Source organism: Melospiza melodia, chromosome 2, assembly GCF_035770615.1.
Source record: "Melospiza melodia melodia isolate bMelMel2 chromosome 2, bMelMel2.pri, whole genome shotgun sequence".
NCBI classification, from domain to species: Eukaryota; Metazoa; Chordata; class Aves; order Passeriformes; family Passerellidae; genus Melospiza; species Melospiza melodia.
In genome coordinates this window covers 112,039,519-112,059,647 of record NC_086195.1, presented here as the reverse complement: position 1 = coordinate 112,059,647, position 20,129 = coordinate 112,039,519, and the positions used below count along the sequence as shown (strand labels likewise).

Below are 20,129 nucleotides of genomic sequence, written 5' to 3'. Positions count from 1 at the left end.
CAGACACAACTTTCTTGCTCAAAGTCCTTAAACTACAGCCTGCCAAAAGTTGGGAGGGATCACTGTTTTACTAACACTTCTCCCCATATGTATTACTACTGACTATTATTAGAGGTGAAATGCTGAGCTAAGCCAGATCTCTGCCTGGAAATATCGAGGCTAAATAATTTCATTGCTGGCAAACCCCCTCTTTTGAGAAGGAACATGCATAAGCAGCACCTGCTGAAGCCACAAGTCAGACAAAGGTTTGCTTCCTATTGGAGAGCTGCACTTGTTTTATCATGTTCCTCTTATATGAACACAGCTAAGCTACATGTTTCTGGACTGGGTTAGGTGTAGAAAGTCTGTAATTTTGCCTACATTGAACAATCTGATTTACTTACTTCTGTTTTGTGGCCTGGTACTGAAAACCTCATTAGAGGTGAGTTATACAAGAGGAGCTCCTGTCCCCCATTTCAGGTGGCTGAGCTCAATTACAGTCCTGTGCTGGTGAATTTGAAAGTAATTTGAGAAGTTGCACACTTCCCAGATGTCAGTAGCAGAAGGGGATGAGGAAGATAAAGGGGGGAAGAAGAAAGAGGCCACTGTACTTCTGCAGGGATTTAGAAACTGAGGGCCCTACAAAACAGCATTAAAGGTTGTTCTGCCTTCACATCCCCAGCCACGCCTGTAGCTCTCCTCCCTAAAATGGCTGTCAGGCAAACTATGAATCTGGGAGATGTCAAGAAAATGACCTCTTGATGAGATTTATGAAGCACTAACAGATTTATGCACCCACTCATACGATGAGATATTTACCCACTTGCACAGCCTTACTACCACATTATAAATACAATTATAGTACATGAAGGGTAGCTACTCTGTTACATTTCTCACCTGTTGATAAAAACATGCTTAAAGTACCTTAAAAAAAAGTATATAACTTTGGTTCCCTTGCAGAAAGTGAGCTTCCAGAGAGAAGTAAATTTGCATTTTTCAGTATCACCACCCATTTTTAGCTCAAGTAACTAGAAAATATTTAGACCGTATGTATGTTATTTCTCTTGGGAAAAACTGATTGAGCTGAAACCCAGAGAAAATCCTTCCCTTGGGAAGGAGGAATCAGTCATGCAGAAATTCCCAACGTGAAATCTCTTTTCAGACAGCAGGCTAATCAACAAGCTCTCTCTTGCTCTGTGCATTCTTGCTCTGCCTCATACACTGCCTCTTACACTTTCATGTTCTGCATGCAGACACACAGAACTCAAAAAAAAAAAAAAATTCAAACTCCAAGAAATCAACCAATCTGTTCCAACACTGTATGGATGCCACTTCAGCCGCCCCATAAATTGTACAGTGTGTAGTGGCTCTCCTGTTCTGCACAAACCATTGAAGCCAGGGGGACTGGAGATGCCCTTCATCCTCTGCCCAGACTCTCAGCTGTACAGCCTGGTTACATGAACCACATAAATCCACAGCTGGTTCCTACTGGCTCCCATGACAGGCTTGCAACAGAACAGCTGCCCACATTTCTCCTCCTGCACAGGAGAGACCACCAACAATAACTCAGGCATGAGATGGGATACTTCTGAGCTGCTTGTCAAACAACAAAGCCCAGCCACCAACACGCATCATGCTGCTGGGCAACTCTTCCTTGAGATACCAGCACCACTTACCAGACGACAGTAAATCTGTTAGTGCTTCTTTTGTCATGGTCTTGGGCTTACTTGTCTCCACTCAGTGATTATCCCAAAAATTTCAAAACTGGGACTAAAATGACTGATTCAGTGACTCACCTCTGCTTCTCCACTGTGATTTCAAAACAGTGCCACTCACCAGTGTGCAGCTTCATCCAGAGCATCAACATAACACAAATGCCTCCCCGCCTCTTCTGGTGACACTGTGCTCCCACGACGCTCTGCCTTATCTAGAGATCATGCAAAACCTCAAAAGTGTTTGGGCTACAGCTCTAGTCTAGCTTTTGGTACCTCATTCCTCTTTGCATAACTTTGAACTATCACTAATTCTGAGACTGCTTCTTAAATAAAAGCAGCATTGCTTTGTTTTCAAATGAACAAAATGAGGCATGTCTCCATGAATGAATGTTTCCCTGGTACTACTCTGGACGTTACCAGTGCTAGATACAGATCAGAATATACGACTCCAGATCATTTAGTAACAGGTAAATTTTATTCTGGAGCCACTTTTAGGCAACCAGTCAAACAGGACAGAAACAGGCCATTAAAATGTGTGATCTGTACTTTCCTATACACACCCAGAATCATGTTTATTCAGTCATGCACCACCACCTGGGACTTTTATGGCAAGCATAACACCTTCTAGAAAAACCAGACCTCATTAGTGTGGTCAACTGTTCACTCCAAACAGAAGATATTGGAAAACTATGTTAGCAAGGGAAGATGCCAGCTTTTCCCTCTCAGGCCTCTCTTACCTTGTTGCATGTTCTTATGCTTTCAGCATTAACTCTTCTCTTTCCATAATCAGAAATCAGCCTTAACAATTTCCTATGTATTTCACATCCTTTGAAGCTATTCTTAAGATATACTCATCCATCTTGGGTTTTTTCACCACTTGAAATTTCCTTCACGTTTCCAATTTCAGCAGCTTATGATCCTTGTATTTTCCAAACAAACACTATTACAAAGAAATGGAAATAAGTATCAACTAATATCCAAACAAAACCTAAAAAGGTCTTAATCAGGTAAAGTTAAGGTCTGGATGTAAGCACAAGAGAAGCAGCTGGCTGAAGGGAGAAGGGCATGAAAAAACACTGCAAAACCCCATCACACACCAAGAACATTTCTTCATCCTTCAACTTTACTAAGAACTGAAGGCAAAACAGCCTTTGACTACAAACAAAAGTAGCATCTGAGCGCTGGACTGAGCTCTGATCACTCTGAAAAGGAAAGCTCAAGCACAGCCCTTCTTTAAGTGTATATGAGAACGTTTGAATTTTCAGTCTTTCCTTTCTGAAAATGTAACTCTAACATTACTGGGTATCCTTTGATTAGACTGACAAAAAATCTTCTGAGTCTCTGCAAAGGAAAAGAGAGTTCAGAAGCATGAAGGCATCTACTGTTGCTTATGTAAATGACATTTTGCTATAACAGGTTTTTAAATAAACTGTCTGCTCCATTCCTCAAAACTCTGAGATGATCACAGCAAGAAAGAAAAGTAGAAAATAAACATGCCCACAACAGCATACAGTTTCCAGGAATTGTGGTTAGGAAGGGAATCTGCTTGTAGTTTATTTCATTTTCCCTCCCAAGAAGAGAAATCAGAGGAAATTGAAGTTCCCATGAGTAGGGGACAAGTCCCTTCTGAATTCACAAGCAGCCATGCACAAAGCAGCCTGCAGGGGAAGGGGAGGTGACAATCTCTCAGAGACAAGCACACTGGAAGGGTACCACGCGTCTCCTAAGATGCTGAACTTTCTAGACCAGGACTAGCAGCAGTAGCATCATGAGTTTTGCTTGGCAAGAACTGGTCATTTTTCTGCAGCAAAACACATGTAATAACAAAAAAACGTCAAACCCATCAAAAACACTCCACCAAAACAAACAAAAAAAATTCACACAAAAGCCAAACTTTTTATGCAAGTGTCCTTCATATCATTTAAGAAAGATAACCTTAAGTTGTAGTCTGCATCTTGGCAGTGTTCCTTTCCACTCCTCTCCACAACTTAATATATACTTTACTAGCAAGACAAGAAACTTGGTCAAGTCAAAAAAGGAAAAATAAACCAAAAAAAACCCACTTCATACACACAAAAAAACCCACCAAAAAACGCAACAAAACAAAAAAAACACCCAAACAATCTAAAAGACAGCACAAGATTATATTTTAAAGTATTTTTAGATAATTTTTTTGGTTCAAATGAAAGAAAGGTAAACAAGAGGACTTAAGTTATTACTGAACACCAAACACATTAGGTAGGAACAAAATTTCACATTAAAACTGCTGTTGCCATTTTCCTAGAAGTCCATTTCCATCAGCTGATAAATCTCAAAGATTCATTTGCAATGTAATTATGTGTTTGCCTTTACTTCAATATCTCCTTTTCCACAACCAGTAGGTTAAACAACATTTACACACTTTTTCAGTGTTATATCATCTTGTTTACATGAACTGCTCTGAAACATTTTGTCTTACAAATTAGCAAAGAACTTGTTTCTTTATACCAAAATGTCAATTTTACTACAGCATTTGGAAGGAACTAAAATCACTAAGATATGCCTTAAAAGTCAACTCTAAAAATGCAACAGAGGAAATTTAAAAAAAAAACAAACCACAAAACACTACCACAAACAAGACTGTTATTTAAAACAGAATGATTGCTGATACATAAAGATATTCAGATTTTAGGATCGTAATTAATTTTTTATTCACTACTATTCAAATATACTGAAATATCAAGAAGTTCCTTAATTATCTAAAAGACACAGAGCTTGTGAGACACCTAATTTATGTGATGTCTTCAGTTAGATACCTGAAATTCTTTTTGTGCTTCAAGCTTTCGTGCACATAATCCTAATTTTCTGCCAACTCTGCAATAATAGCCTGTAAGAACGCTGGAACATGGAGATGATTACCTAGGAATAAAACAGAGAAGTAGCAGGTGTTGGAAGAGAGCCCATTTACCTAATGAGAGGCATGGAACCTCTTCCTCCAAGAAACACCACCTGGAATATTTCTGCCTGGAAAAAGTGATGTTTCTGGGAAATGAAGAGAAGACTGTACAGAGTCAACTTATGACAACTTTCAAAGTGCTTATGGAATGGTACCAAAGAGGAAACAGTGACTGTGGTACCAGCTGCAAGCTGAACTGAACAGTTGAGGCTGACTCCTCAGGGGAGCTGAGAGGAAGGTGGAATCCCTGGAAGGCGTGCAAGCAGCCAAGCTGCACACAGCAGCCCACCTGTAGAAGAAAAGGTTCACACCAATAAGGACCTGAAGACCTCACTATGTTAAAATAGACACTAAGTACAAACCAGACTGCTGTCTAGCCTTGCAATGATTTTGATAAGCTCTACTTGCTGCTAAGAGATTACAGAACCAGAACTCCTTCTGCTCAATAACTGTACAACAGTACTGAAAAGCTACCACACACTTCATTTCTGCAGTAAGGGATGATGGATATAGGCAAGAGATCAAAATGTAAAGAAAAATGCCACATGAGCGCCATGTGCTGGTGTCTCACAAGCCCTCATTCTCCCCTTCTCACAGAAAGATTTCCCTGGATCACCTCTGGCCTGCTTAGGAAAACCACACTATTCTCAGCACATGGAATGTAGCAAGGCCAGCAAGAGCATCCCATGGACAGCAGATAAACTGCTCCTGCCCTTCAATTATCAACTGTGTTCGAGGCCAAACCCACATTATCTCCTGGGCTTGCTCTGATGGATCCTGGGTTTAGTACAGCCTCTAAGTGAATTACACTTCTTTGTTCACCAAGTCAATTTTCAACGAAACTTCCAGAAAAAGCACTAAGGTTGCTACTAGACAAAGCAGGCACACAGTCATGAACTTGACATTTTCATCCCTCTGACAGTGAAGTGAGAGTTTTGCAATTACTAGGACTAGTTAGCAGTCAGTCAGGGAACACTATGTGTATACAATTCAGGAGGCTTATGGCTCTGTTCTCATCTCTCTGCAGTGCATAAGATGGTGAGATGGATAAAAACCAAATACCTATGAAGCCATCAAGTCTTCTAAGTTAAGGAAAAAAAAGATTTTTTATTTAAATGGAAGACAATGCAATGGGAAAAAAAGTATGCACATGAGTATTCAATTCTTTTAAAGTCTTTCCCCTCACAATTAGTAAATTCTAAGCATGAAGAACCAGCAAAGCAGCCAAATGCAATATTGCTTTAAAGGAAATAAATAGTATGTTACTACATCCCTCAGCCTGCAAAGTGACTCTGACTTTTTGCATGTTCTGCAAAAATTAGATACCCTTTAGGCAGCTCTCTTAATGGATTCATTCAGTAAGGAGCCTTCAACGTTGCATTCATCTAATGAAAAAAAAAAAAAATGAGCGGCTCTCAGCAACTCAGTACTGCCAGGAAGCAGAGAACCTCTGTTAATGTACATAAGGCACAGTGACACCTTACTGAATTCCTGTAGTAAAGTCTGAATTCCATAAATGAACTCCTTATTAAAGACAGTTTTTAAAAACAAGAGTGACCCTTTAAAACTTTCATAGTCTCACAGGCCTCTAACATCTTACAGAACAGAATCCAGGCTCCACTAACATTACTGGTATTTTACTCTCCTATTTTGTCTCTAGCATACCCCAGAAATTCCAAGATATGCTTCTGCTATCATCCTGCAGCTGAAAAGCCAGACATACTAACCAAAATAGGTCATCATGCCTTACTAACACAGATAAAATGACTAAGCATATGGTAACAAAAGGGAACCTTGAGGTTATTAATCACAAACTGCTTCAGCTGGGCATAAAAATAATGAGTAATTACACTTCAAGGAAGAAAATGCATGTAATATTTCCTGTATTGTGGAAGACAACAGTGAGATAAAAATTATTAAAATTCAGAAGAGAGACTGACAGATCTAATTCCAGTGGTCCGGTAAGTAGGTTACTCATGATCTTTCTGGAAAGCCAGCTGCCAGGAAGAAAAACCCCTCTGTGAGTCCTCCTGTAGTTCTCTGTCCCAAGGGTAACAATTCCCTGCTCTAGAAATGGACAACCCAGGGCAGAGAAAAAGCTTCCCAGGGAACAGAGGAGACTGACACTGCTGAGCAGCAAGAGAGCAAACTATCTGCAGAATAATGGGAGCAAACTATCTGCAGAATTGTGGGAGCATGTAAGGGATGTGGTCTGCAAGCTGAGTGGGAAGATAAAAGATTTAGGAAGGAACTAGAGCAGTTTGAAACAGACCAGTTTACCAGCAGGAAAGATCCCCAACAGTAAGACCACAAACTATGAAGTAGATTTTTCTTTTCCTTTTAATGGAAGTAGTGGTATTTCAGACATCTGAAAGATGCCTGAACAAAAACTTGAGTCCTTATAGGGAGCACCCTTGAACTACATTATGGATACAGAAAAGCTCATTGCCAAGATTCTACAAACACTGGCTCCAGCCTGTAGTTACCTAAAACTTGTCCTTTGGTCAATCACTGAAAGTACAGCTCTGCAGACAATGGAATCATCACAAAGCTCATACCACAAATCACTGAAAATAATTAAGCATGTAATAGCAGAGGTAATTACCATTCAGGATGTAAGAGACTGTCCATTATAGAGTAAAAGGTAAGTGTTTACTGGTCAAAGTGTCTCATGTTAAATGACAGAAAAAGATACTGAGTTGTAAGTCCATAGGGAAAAAGAATATTATTTCTCTTTATGGAAAAAACCTACTGAATAAAATAAATATCTAAATAAATCAGATCATTAATAGTTATATTCTATTAATAGCTGATAACTGTCTCAAAATCAGTGCATTTTAATCATACATACAGAACAAAGTATATGCAGAACTTACACAACAAAGAACAGAACTTTTTAAAAACATTAAGTTTGAATCTTGTGATGATCACAAAGAACATTTTTAACTGACTGTATTCAGCCACAGGGGAGCAAAAAAGCCTTTAAAACATCCATTAGGATAACTCTCCAAATCTGGGCTTGCCATTTGGAGTCTAAATCATACCAATCACATACAAGATCTGTTACATTTAAAAGCTTCATGCCAAAAAACCTGAAGTTTTATTGGGCCATCAAAATGCCAGATGAGCCTCCAAGGATGTGCATTCCTTCCTTACTGTTAAGAAAGCTGTAGGACTAAGGGAAAAAGAGCATTACTCAAAACTTACATACTTGCAATTTCAATCTTTTGTTGAAGATATAAACAAACTGCTTACAAGTCCCAGGACTCCATCTCAGAAGAAGTTTTGGCTATAAGCTTACTGAAACTTAAAAAACATACACAGTGTGTCCTTCCACTACATTTACCTTATCAATGGAAATGATGAATTCTAGGGATATTAAGGATAAATATGATGGAATGCTGTCACAGATAGTAACTGCATTAAAAAAAAAAGAGGAGTTGAGAAATTAAAACATGAACAGAATTCAAGAAGAAAAACAAGTTAATACTGAACAAATAATCAATATAGCCAAGTTTGGAGAAAACCAAATAATCCTTAACACCCCAAAAAAGTAGCATCACTAACATCCAACTTTCATTAGTGGAATTATTCAGATAGCAAACTTCTCTCCCTCTATTTATAGTAGAAAAGCCATAGATTCATTAATTTCAAGTGCTCAAATACATTTCCCTAATCAGCCTATCAGCCTTACAATAGCAACAGTATGGTTTGTTTTGGTTGGGGTTTTTTTAATAAACTGTTATTAAAACTAACACAGGAGGAATTGTTCTTCCTGGTATGTCAACAGCAGCACACATGACATACAGAAATAGAATCTCAGAACCTCAGTTGACATCAGGTTTTTCTTTTACCCTGAAAGAAATTTAGCCTTATTAATGAATCTGAAAAAAATCCCACAAATCCTGCTAAAACACTAACAGTCTATGCATATGGGAATTTCGTGGAGGGAGAAGAGGAGGAACTAAAGGGTGGACAAAAGAAACTGGCACAAAGAAATGGGTTAGTGTTTTTCCCTCTAACAGGAACTAATTGCATACTGGGTAAGGATAATCCCCATGACATTCCATGTGTTCAAAGGTCAAGACTTTTGCTTTTCAACTGTCCCCATCACATGTTATTCCCTGAAGAAAACAGCCTGAAGCTGTCCCAGAGCACAGACACTCTCAAACGCGAGGGTTAAGGATTCTAGCCCTGCACAGTGAAATACTGCACCAGGCACACTGCAGCCCTCAAGGAGGGCAGATGAGCACACAGCACAATTAAACAACAAGTACAAACAATAAACACAGAGCCAAGAGCTTCTAAAGGCTATTGCAAAGGCTATTCCAAAACAGCAGAGACATGCTACTAACACAGTCTCATTTCACTGTATTTAAAGAACTCTTTTCACCTATCTTGTTGTGTGACTTTAAATTAAAAGCAGAGCTCCTGTCTCTTGATGTCTGAAGAGCATCCATGGAATACAAGACTGGCACCACTGGGAAAGCACACAGCCAAGTGGGACCCATGTTGTCCTCATGATTAGCTAGAGAGGAAACACTCCAGGCCACTGCACCAGATATGAAAAATCTGTTTCTCAAACACAAATATATATATATATGTGTGTGTATATATACATACTTTTATTTATATTTATATATAAATAAGATACAGCCCTGAAAACAAGCACCTGGGCCGTTGCTATTGCTCCCCGTAGTCCTCTAGAGCACGAGCAATTTGATTAAACTTCCTCAACAGGAGAGCACTAAATAAACACTGTAAATTAAACAAAACTATGCTGATGATCTAGTTGCAATTACTTCCAATTGATTTGAGTCTTTATTGTTCCCTCAAGCTTTAAACTCTGTAGATAAAAAAAGGATCAGGCCTTACTGGAGGAATACCAAAGAAGGAGTTACGAAACTTTCTTTAAACACATTCAAAAGCAACCAGACTAGCTTGTCCTCCGGACAAAATTGCAATTAAATTTAACCTGGAAGTTTAGTGAAAAAAAACCAGGCTATTCCAGGGTTTTCCATAAACAAGCAAGTTAATGCTTAAAATAAACTCACTCATTGGTGAACATATATACACGCAAACCAGGAATTGCTGCAGCATATTTTATCTCACGAAAGTTAGACACTGCCAAAAGACTTAAGGGAACTTCTACCCAGAATTCAATACCCATTGAATTGAATTCTGATTCAATACAATCCAGTTCTCAGGCATTTCAGACTCTTCCGAGTTGAACCGAACTGTCACCTGATTGCAACAGGACACATCTGCACACATCTTAGGTCCTGAGATACCTATATATATATATAAAAGGTTGGTTTCATAATTAATTCTCAGATATTAATTTCATTACTAGACTCATTCTCCTTGTAAGAGCTAGAGCTATTATTCTGATTAATTTTCTCTTCCATGTCTCCAAATCCCATTTTACTTGCCAAAATGGACCCATTCTCAGATCACCTTTTTTTCTGAAATTCTTTCTTCTCTAAGATTAGCCCAAAAACTGCCACAGATATAAGGCTTTAAAACTTCTAGGCACATTTTACATTTTTCTGTAGGCATTTTTTAGATGTACAGCTACCATTTTCCCTTCATGGCATACATCCAAGCATCAGTTCAAATCCTGGTGTGCTTTTAAGTGGAAAGAACTTTGTTCAGGTTAGAGGAGGCATTTTGTTTTGACAAAGGCAGGCAGAAAAGTACAATACAGACCCTTCCTCAGGATTTTTTGTATTGAATTATGTTTACCCCAGAATTAAATTTTTTGAGCTTTCTTGACGGACAGACTTTATCTCACTCCACAGCTCTAAATATCCTCATATCACACTGATCATGCAAAAAATTCAAATACAAAGATGAAGAGGCATCCCTAGCTCTCTGTTATTTTCTTTACATGACACAGGAAGGGAAAAAAATGTAGTGCTGTTACTTATATCCATCCATTGTGGTACATGCTCAAACAGCTCACCAACTCTACAGCTAACTACTCCAGCTTTTAATAATTATTCTTTAATATGTCATTCTTTCTCTGTGTATTGGCTGTTCTCATTATATCACCTATTTTCTGCTTTAAATATTTCAAATTTTAACATAATGCATGTATGTTCAAACATTATTCTCACTTTTGAGGAAAAGAACTTTGAAATAAAATTTACTAGTTTTATGTACTGCCCGAAAAAATTCCACTAACGGATTTAAGGGAGTCAAAGCAAGCCTAGCAAATACTCAGTTAAGAACAACAGTGTCTTCAGTTTTAATGCTTTCAGATGTATGTCTGAATTTTCTTGAATATATAGACTGTTGGGTTGTTAGGGTTTTTTTAAAGCAGAGAAAATGAAAAGGCTACATATCCTGGTTCCAGAAAAAGAAAATTCTTCTGAGCTCCCTCTTCTCATCAGATGTAGAAAAACATACACACACCCTACTCCATCACAACAGTGATCTAATATTGCAGTCATATAGTTGCAGAATGCTGCTATTAGTCCCTAGCTCACCTCCATCATGCACATTCTCTTCATTCAGGAAGACAGGAATGGCTTCCCTGTGTTGGGTTTTCTCAAGTGTTATTTGCTTGTCCATAGCTTCAAATGACCCTTGAAGCATTATTACAACTAGAAACTGCTCCAGAGATTCCTCTGGTGCCTCAGTGCGCACACACTGCACACAAAATTAAGGCACAAATGCTTGAGTCCACAGCATTGCCCACTGGATAATTTCTTGGTTCAGAATGTGTAATAGTCCTTGATTTGCATTTTAAAAGCTGGACAGCAGGAGTTAAAAATCATGCAGATATCCGTCTCCTGCATCGTGTCTTCGGTACTTCATTAGATAAAGTCACAGAACTTCACAGCTCCAGGGAGCATTCCCAGATAACTGTGGGAAACTGTGCTTGGTGTCAATATGGGCAAGGTTTTTGATGAAGATGTCACTTTCTGAACAGGCTTCGTCAGTGCCACACTTATTTCCTGCCCTTGAGAGCCAGCATGTAGAAGTGCTCACGCGTGGTGACAGAGCCAGTAACAGGCACTGCTTTCCACACAAGTGATGCTCTGGTCTCCACACAAGTGATGTTTTGGTTTCCACACAAGCGATGCTCTTCCCTCAGCGCTGCTGGCTCCACCCCACCCTCCCTGTCCTGCCAGACCCTCTCCTGACACTGTCCTATTTACTGACTTGCTAATTAGATGGCAGGAGGCCGCATCAGCTCCGGACAGGACCAGCCGCACACATGCCCATGCCACAGGCACAGCTGACAGGCAGCACAGGTGACCTCCAGCAGCAGCTGCAGGCATCCGAGTCTCTCCTCTACCCACCACTCACTTTCTAATTAAGCTTCACTGCTTGCCTGGCATGGCTGAAGCTGCCTGCCGGTTTACTGAGGTACAGACAGAGAACACTCAAAAACAAAGGCGCAGCACTACCGTTCAAGCCTTATTTGTAAACAGTGTGAAAAAAAATATTGAGATGGAAAAGCCTGCCCCATAAAGTTACCACCAAAAGCTTCTCCTCTCTCACAGGTCTGTTTAGAAATGCTTCTCTTAGAGGTTCACTTCCGACTCACATGTTTTAGGCAAATGGATCCTACACCCTTGGAATTGTACCATTCGGGACCTATCTCAGTATTCAAATATTACTATTAAAAGCAGAGCTGTGAGCAGCACTTAATTAGAATGCCTTTTAAAACATTTTCTGCATTCAAATGGTAGAGTCACTTGCTCTTCTCCCCACTGCAATACTATCACACCATCTGTCTTGATTTTCTTTTATTTATTTGCTATTGAGACATTTTGAAGGTATTTTCTGCTAGGTTCAAGTTTAATATTTATTGACCTCACATTGTAGATACATTTTCCTTTTTGCTTTTTTTTTTTTTTTAATGGCTTCTAGTATTTTGTGGGGTTTTTTAATGGCTTCTAGTATTTTCTCCTTCATAGTACTGAAAATTATGATCAAAATTTCAAAGGACACAGGAGGGGAAAATGGCACTCTGCACCAAAACATTAAACAATGTTATTTTCCATATTACTCCAATCAATTCACCCAAAATGGCTAATGAACAACACAGGCTACAATGGCATAACCACAGAGTCGATCTTCCCACATGCACTAATTGATGCCTCTGCTTAAAAAGCACTATTGAATGTTTAATATGTTAAAGGCAAACACAATGGCTTTAGGTCTTACAAACACAGTGTAAAACAGATTTTCAGCAGGAATTCCCACCATGATAAAATAGGAGTTGAGGTCTTCAAATTGAAAAAATAATTAATATTAACTAAGGAGGCTAATCTCAGAGATTCACACAAAGTTTAACTTCTAAAATGCAAGCGGACTATTTAGTTCAAAAACGCTTCATTTTCTAAAATGTACAGCAACTGAATGCCCCCTTTCCATTTCTCCCTTTAATATTTTCTGTATTTTTCAGAGCCTGAACACTAGCCATTTCCTGGAAAATCGGAAACTCCTGAGGAAAAAAAAATCAACATGATTTCAGTACATTCTTACTTTCACAAGAGCTTTACCTTCCTTTTTAAGCTGAATGTTTGAGAAAATAACCTTAGGCAGGACAAACTAAACAAATCTTACTTTTCCTTAATCTGAAAAAGACACTGCTATTATACAGAGAACTAGCTGGTCAGAGACTCCTCAGCTGTAATCACTGTTACTGCAATCATAAGACTAGAGAATTAACAAAATAAAACCAAATCAAATTAAGTTCACTTTGATGGTAAGCCACAAGCAACAGCAAACTCCAGAATAACCGGAAATACGAGAGAGATGGACAGAAAAAAAAAAAATACTTAATCCCCAAACAACATCCCATCCTCCCTTCCCATAATCATAGGAAGACCAGGGTGGCCAGGGAAATGCTCCAAGTCTGTCTGATACCTGCTGTGATCCCAGAGCCTCCAAATTATGAGAAGCTCTCTTCCAACTGAACAGTGAAATCATCACATCCTCTTTTCCTCTAAGAAATTCAAGATTTATGTTCACTTATTTATTAATGCAAGGGAAACCACCTCCCTTTTAAGTAGCATTAAAGTCTGCCTGAGATTTCTGCCCCTCTTTGTGTAATAATATGTTTTAAACCCAACTCAGAATGAAAAAAAAGGCAACTATGGAAGACATATAATTTTATGGTATCCTATTGCATATAATTTAATGGTATCCTTCCCCTCCCCTGAACTTTCAGGCCAAAATCAATGCCACACAAACCTGCTGAACAGGAAGCCTAATTATTCTAACATGTGCAACCAAAGCGATAGGGAGTTTCTCAGTAAAGCTGATAAGGAGAGACATAAAAGACTAATGAGCAGCCTGCCAGTGCTCCACTGCTAGGCTAGCAAAGGTCCCTGCAGAACACCTTTAGTATTGTTCAGGGGAGAGACAGAGGCTGGGACACATCCAAAAATAACACTCCGAGGTTGAAAGAGTGAACACATAACATCTGCAGCTCAGGTTCTTAATCCAGGCACAGAAATAAATTACTTGAAGAGTGTAACCAACAGAAAAATGCTCGATGTGGCATAGAAAGAGCCAGTTAAATGCACTCAGGTTACTCAGCAGACAGACCCTTCGTGCTGTCAGAATACACTGACAAATGTTTTCTTGACCCATGTCTGTGGTGCAGGTGACTGAAAATAAAGGCCCTTGATTAAGGAGGCACAGTCATCAGTATTATTGGTGACCAGCGATCAAACTTACTGGGCCTGCAGTAATCAGCCATGAAAGATGCAGAAAGGCCAGTGGTGGCCAGCAGAAGCAGCACCCCAGAGCAGAAAAGGAAGCACCCAACAATAGCAACTCCCTCCTGTTACTGCTAGGGTTTCCAGTTTACCAGTGAGTCACCTTCTGACCCACAAAAAAGTGTGTTCTTCCCCAGCAATGTTTTGTGGAAGACAACCCAGGTCCCCCAGGCAGCAATGCCATATTCCCTCTGTACACAGAGCACAGTGCCTGAGCTCAAACACAATTGTTTCAAACAAGGATGGCTTGATACTGGTATATCTGCTCAGAAAGTCACAGCTTTTCCTCAGATAAAACTGGCCATGGGACACATCTGCTGCTGAATTTCTGTAATATTTTGTGTATTATACACCTCAATACCTGGTGTTATAGAAATAGATGCTCTGGGGAGACCTATACCTAGGGGAGGAGGGGTCCCCTTTGGTTGCATAACTTTTCACTTCTGTTACCCCTAACAAGGCAGTGAACTTGAAACAGCAATTTAGAGAGCCTTACAAGACAGCAGGATCACATGTCAAATGGGAGTGTAATAGCTTCTTAACACAGTTCCATTATGGCAAATTCAGTCACCCTCCAAGGTCCAAACCATTAATTTCTCCCCACCCCAGGACAGCATGTTTGGAAGGAAATGGGGATTGAAGTCATTGTTAACATTGCTACACATTTGATAAATCTTGTGCCATGGGTCAGCAACCTCCAGTGCTGACACCAAAAACCTGATTTTAATGGCAGGCACCAGAGCAGAGCATAGGCACCAGTAAGGGAAGCAGCATCTCAGAGACACAGCCTCCCACGTTCCAGGGGCTTTTATCACTACACCCAATTTATAAGCTGAGAAAGATAATGTCTGCAAACATCATCCCTGCCTTACACCAAAATATCACCCAACTCCCCAGTTTTCCTCATGCCTAGTAACAAACTGGTATTGTACAAAAATCTCCTGAAAGCCTCAATATCTAGATTTCACAGCTTGAGAAAGTTTTTTCCTCTGTATTATACAGCGACACAAAACCAGATTTTGGTGTACAGACTTCACTGTGTAACACTGAAGGGCACACTACAAAAATCAGCTCCCACATGAGATCAACAGAAAACAGAACTTTAGCACCTTCCTGAACTTTGCCAACAAAGCTTCATTTTGTTTGAGTACCAGCTAACAGAGACACCATTCTTTTTTTCTTTAAGTCCTTTTTGACAACCAAGCATGAGGAACAATTTCCTCCATTTATATTTCCAGAATAAGGGAAAAGAAATGTAGTTGCAAAGGATCATCCCTGCTTCTCAAATCCCCCAAAAGGCATATCATATTTTCCTTTCTCATAACATTTAATCAAGTCTGCTTCATTGCAGACAAGGTCAGAAAGCTCATCATGCTGCAATTGATGACAAAGAAGATAGTGCCCACAACCCACAAAGACTGATCTGTCTGATTTGCCTACATTTCTGCAGGCCACATTTACTGACATTTTGCACAAATTCAAAGCTGACTTGAGCCTGATGACCTTTTATACCTCTGTAATTAGTCTTCTGAGCCTTTACAACCAGAAAAACAAGCTGTTCCCTTATGCCTGAGTTCAGTGGTCCATCTGTAAACTACAAACTTCACCATCTACTCAGCCAGTCAAAAAAGTACACAAAAAAAAGGAAAAATATAAAGAAAGAAAATACACAAACTGCAAGCTTTCAAAGTCAAGAAACTGAGTCTGGAAAGGGCCGTTTAAAATAAACATGCCAATTTCTAAAAGAAGAAACAGAAAAAGCAGAACTGGTTGGTGGACCCAAATTCAATAAACAGGATTTTTATCATGCTTTTCTAAAAAAGCCAATATAAAATAGGGGCACTGGCAAAGACAAGAACCATGAAAAAACAGTTGGGGGAATAAAAACAAACCAGAAACCAAACTCAGTAAGTTTAGTCCTGAATGCTAACAGCGCAGCATGAAAAGCACAATGCTAATACATTGATTCAGCACTAGAATTTAACCAAGATTAGTAACACAGAGGTTTAAGTGCTGAAAGCATCCACCAAGAGCTTCGTTTATGTATATAATCAGGGTTTGTAACCCAATCCTACAGTTACAAAAAATACTTCCTAAATATGAACATAAGCTTGAAAAGATGAGTTGAGTCAATCCTCTGGAAGTTCTGGATCCAGATCCCCGCTGCAGTCAGCAAGATGCAGATCTGCTTTTCCCCAAATGGAGCAGAGGAGAGGCCAAGGTCAGAGCACTGCCCTGCACTTCAAATTCCAGTCTCGGGAAAGAGGGAAGGACAACCACTAACAAGCAAGGAACAGCCAACACTGTTCTCTTTCACCTTGTAAAACCTGAGGGCACCAGCTCAGCTGGGGATGAACGTTTGACTCTTGAACCTTGGGGTTTCTCTGCCCAACAACCTACAGACACTATGGGTACCCCAGGAGCACCTTCCCCAGCTCCATGCCCTAACATCATAGCTTGGGACTCTCCACAGCAGCCAGGCCCTTCAAGAAAAGCATGCCCAAGAGCAAGTAAAGACTTAATGTAAGGATATTTCAAACCAGAGAAGCATTTCTTTTGCATAGCTCCATCATGAAGCATACATTATCTAAAAAGCTGCCGGAACTGGCAGCCTCGTATTCATCAATGTCAAAATTTTTTATATATTTTCTTTTTAGAAGACTCGCTAATTATCATCACACATGAATTTTTTAAGTGGAAGTTTGGATTTTTTACTAAGTTTAATTAATCTAAAAATCAGCAGGGAAAATTTACTGAGTAACTCTACAAATTCAGAATTCTCTATCTGAATTTTAATGCAGAAATACATCTCATAGGGCAAGTCTTTCTTTTTCTTGTTTCAAATCATCACATTTAAGCGGTGATTCCCCTCAGGTCATTTATCTTCCACAATTTCATTTCAAAAAGTTTAGTTACAAGTAGCATGCTTAAAGATATTGATTACAAAATGACTAATGAACTCTGTCAACCTGAGGGAAAAAAAAAAAAAAGGAAAAAATCCAATTTGAAGTCCAGCCATTAAATAAAAGTCAAGCATGGATACTACATATTCAATCTCATACCAACTTTTGACTATTTGAAGTTTTACGTTGCTGTTGAATATGTTGTCCACTTTCCTAGTGTGTTTGGTTTGTTCAAAAAAGAGTGCAGAAAAACAGTAATTTAATTGATTGTACAAGTTATTGCAAAAAAACAAGCAGAGAAATACAACTTTCGACCCCTTGTCATTATGACAAACTCACCCTACTGCCAACTATGCCTTCCACAGGGATCTGCAGTTCTACATTTGAACTTAATTCCATAGGGACAGAAGAATTTGCACCATGTTTGGACCGTTACAGCCACGTCTAAGATTTCAAAAATAGCCACCGTAATTCAATATATTACATATAACCCCTCATCTTAGTTATTTGCAAAGAAAAAGAGAGTCTGCCAAATCCTGGAGCAAAACCGTATCTAAAAGAATGAAGTTCTCAACTGGAAAGCACAAACATTTGGCGGGACTCCTGAGCCACAAGAGTTGTTACCCTTTGCTGGGCACTTCTGCCACTGGAGAAGGCCAGGGCAAAAGGGGGAAAATGAGGAGCTCTCACCAAGAGCGCGGTCGCTTCATGGGCACGGCAGGGAAAGCACACACAGCCCCCTCCTGTCCTGCCCTGTCCCGTGAGCCAGCCCCGAGCTCCCAGAGCCCGGCAGGTCGGACACGTGAGGCACAGCTAAGAGGATTTGGGACTTTCCTGGGAGGCAGGAGCATTTCTAAAAGGCTCAGATCCACCAATTAGCTAGATATCACAATTCTTGCATAAAGTAGAGGAAAGAGGTATCTTAATTCAAAGAGAACTTTGGGGGGTTTTCTTAAGTGACCTGCTCCAGAAATTTATTTTTCTCGGCTTGATTCCAGCATCAGCTGCTTGCTGTGAATTGGAAGCAATGTGGAGCAGGAGTCAAGGTATCTGAGAGATATGAATAACAGAACAGCTGATCGATGCTGCTCTTTTAGAGCAATCACCTTTCCACACTCGAGGGACAAATCTCTTTGAAGGTAACCCAAGTAAGAAGGCTGTGACCGAAAAAGATACGCTACAGAGTAATTTCATGCCGGCAATCAAGCAAATCCGGCAACTTTAAATCAACTCCAAGGAGTTTACACGTGCATTGAAAAGAGAGAAAGCAGCCGTATCACAGAAGCTGAGTAGGCCTACCGCACATGAGCTCCCGCTCTGGAAATAAGCTGCAGTTTACGCTAAACTTTGCCCAGCGGTTCCCGGCTCTCTGAGGCTGAGCATAACGAAAAGAAGGCAACGTTCGGTTTGGAACCGGCGAACTCGCCAGCCTGGACACGGGCACGGTGATGGCAGAGGTGCGGAGTCCCCCAGGCTGCGCACCCCTGCGTGTGAGGGAGGGAGCGAGGGAGAACCGGGCGGCTGCAGCCGCTGCAGCCACTCGGGAAACCCGGCGTGGTGGGCCTGGCCAGGAGCGAGCGGGAGCCTGTCCCGTCCCATCCCGTCCCCGCGGGGCCGCCCCGAACAGAGGCGGGAGGGAGGCGCTGCCCTCGCACGCCCCCCGGAGCGGCACCTCCCCGCCGGCTGCCGGCCGGGCTAAACCCTTCCCCGGGCCGTCCTTACAACTCCGCCCGGCACCTCCAGGGCTCCCGCCCCGCCGCCGGCACCGGGGGCCGGGTCCCAGCCCGGGGCGAAACAAAAGGCACAAGCTGCGCTGCCGCCCTCGCCGCCGCCCGGACTGCACTCGGCCGCGGTAGCCCAGGGACGCGGGGAAGGGCGAGCGGTCCGGGCGCCGCTCTGCGCGGAGCCTGCCCGCGGATTACCCGCGGTAATGGGATTACTCGGAGCCGATCGGGGTGTCCGCCGCGCTGTCACCGCCCGGGGAGGGGGCGGCGGTGCCGGGGGCGGCGCTCGGAGCCGCCGGCTGCCGCCCGCCCCGGCCGCCCCGCGGGCGGGTCCCGCCGCTCACCCCGCAGCCCCGGCCGCGGTGCCCGGCGGGGCGGGCGCCACCCGCCGCCGCTCCCGCCCGGCCCCATTGTTTGCCGTGCCGCCCTTACCGTGCGCGGGGCTGGGGCGGCGCGGGCTCCCGCCGGCTCTCCTCGCTGCGGCTGGTGCAGGGGCAGTCGCGCTTGGCCGCCGGAGGTCCGAGCCATTAAAAGCTCCGCGGGGAGGAGGAGGAGAAGGCGGCGGCAGGAGCGGCGGCGGCAGGGAGAGGAGGACAGCGAGGGGCTCGCAGGAGCAGGGTCGCCATGTCCGGCTTGGCAGCGCGGGGAGCCCACCGGGCCGGCGCGGAGGAGAAGGGAGGCAGGCGGCGGCGTAGGAGCCGGTCTTGCTGCCGCCCGCGGACCGGGGGAGCGGGAACTGGACGCCGCTCGCCGCCGCTCTGCCGCGGCTGCACCTCCCTCCCCTAACCCTGCCCCCTCCCGGAGGGGGAGCCGCCGGCGGGAGGAGGTGGCCGAGAGCCCCCTCCAGCGTTCGCGGGCGGCGGCGGCCGCTCGGATCGGAGCTGCCGGCGGCGCAGCGAGCGGGGTGCCCGCCCCGGCCGCGGTACCCGGGCAGCCCGAGCCGGAGAGAGGTGGAGGCGCGGCGACCACCGCCCTGCACCGCTGCGGGGCCGGGGGGGCTCCAGATATCCCCATTCTGCTCTACCTCCGCCCCCGGGCACCAGCAGGGACGAGCAGCGCCCAGGTGGCCGCGGTGTACGGGAAGGGTTAAACCTGGCTGCAGCCCCGGGGCAGGGAGAGCGGGAGGCCCC

At 42.5% G+C, this 20,129-nt stretch overlaps 1 protein-coding gene across 7 annotated transcripts in view; it reads right to left on the bottom strand.

Annotated features, from left to right (window-relative positions):
- FARP1 (FERM, ARH/RhoGEF and pleckstrin domain protein 1) overlaps positions 1-19,696 on the bottom strand; it is a 214,472-nt gene extending 194,776 nt beyond the window's left edge. Inside the window, exon 1 of one of the 7 annotated variants that reach the window (XM_063149575.1) lies at positions 19,432-19,696. The gene's annotated coding sequence lies outside the window, so the exon portion shown is untranslated. Of the gene's footprint in view, positions 1-18,574; positions 18,756-19,197; positions 19,216-19,431 lie in introns of those variants that run through there. The other 6 variants (XM_063149572.1, XM_063149568.1, XM_063149573.1 and 3 more) reach the window with 6 other exon arrangements.
- Positions 19,697-20,129: the final 433 nt, after the last annotated feature.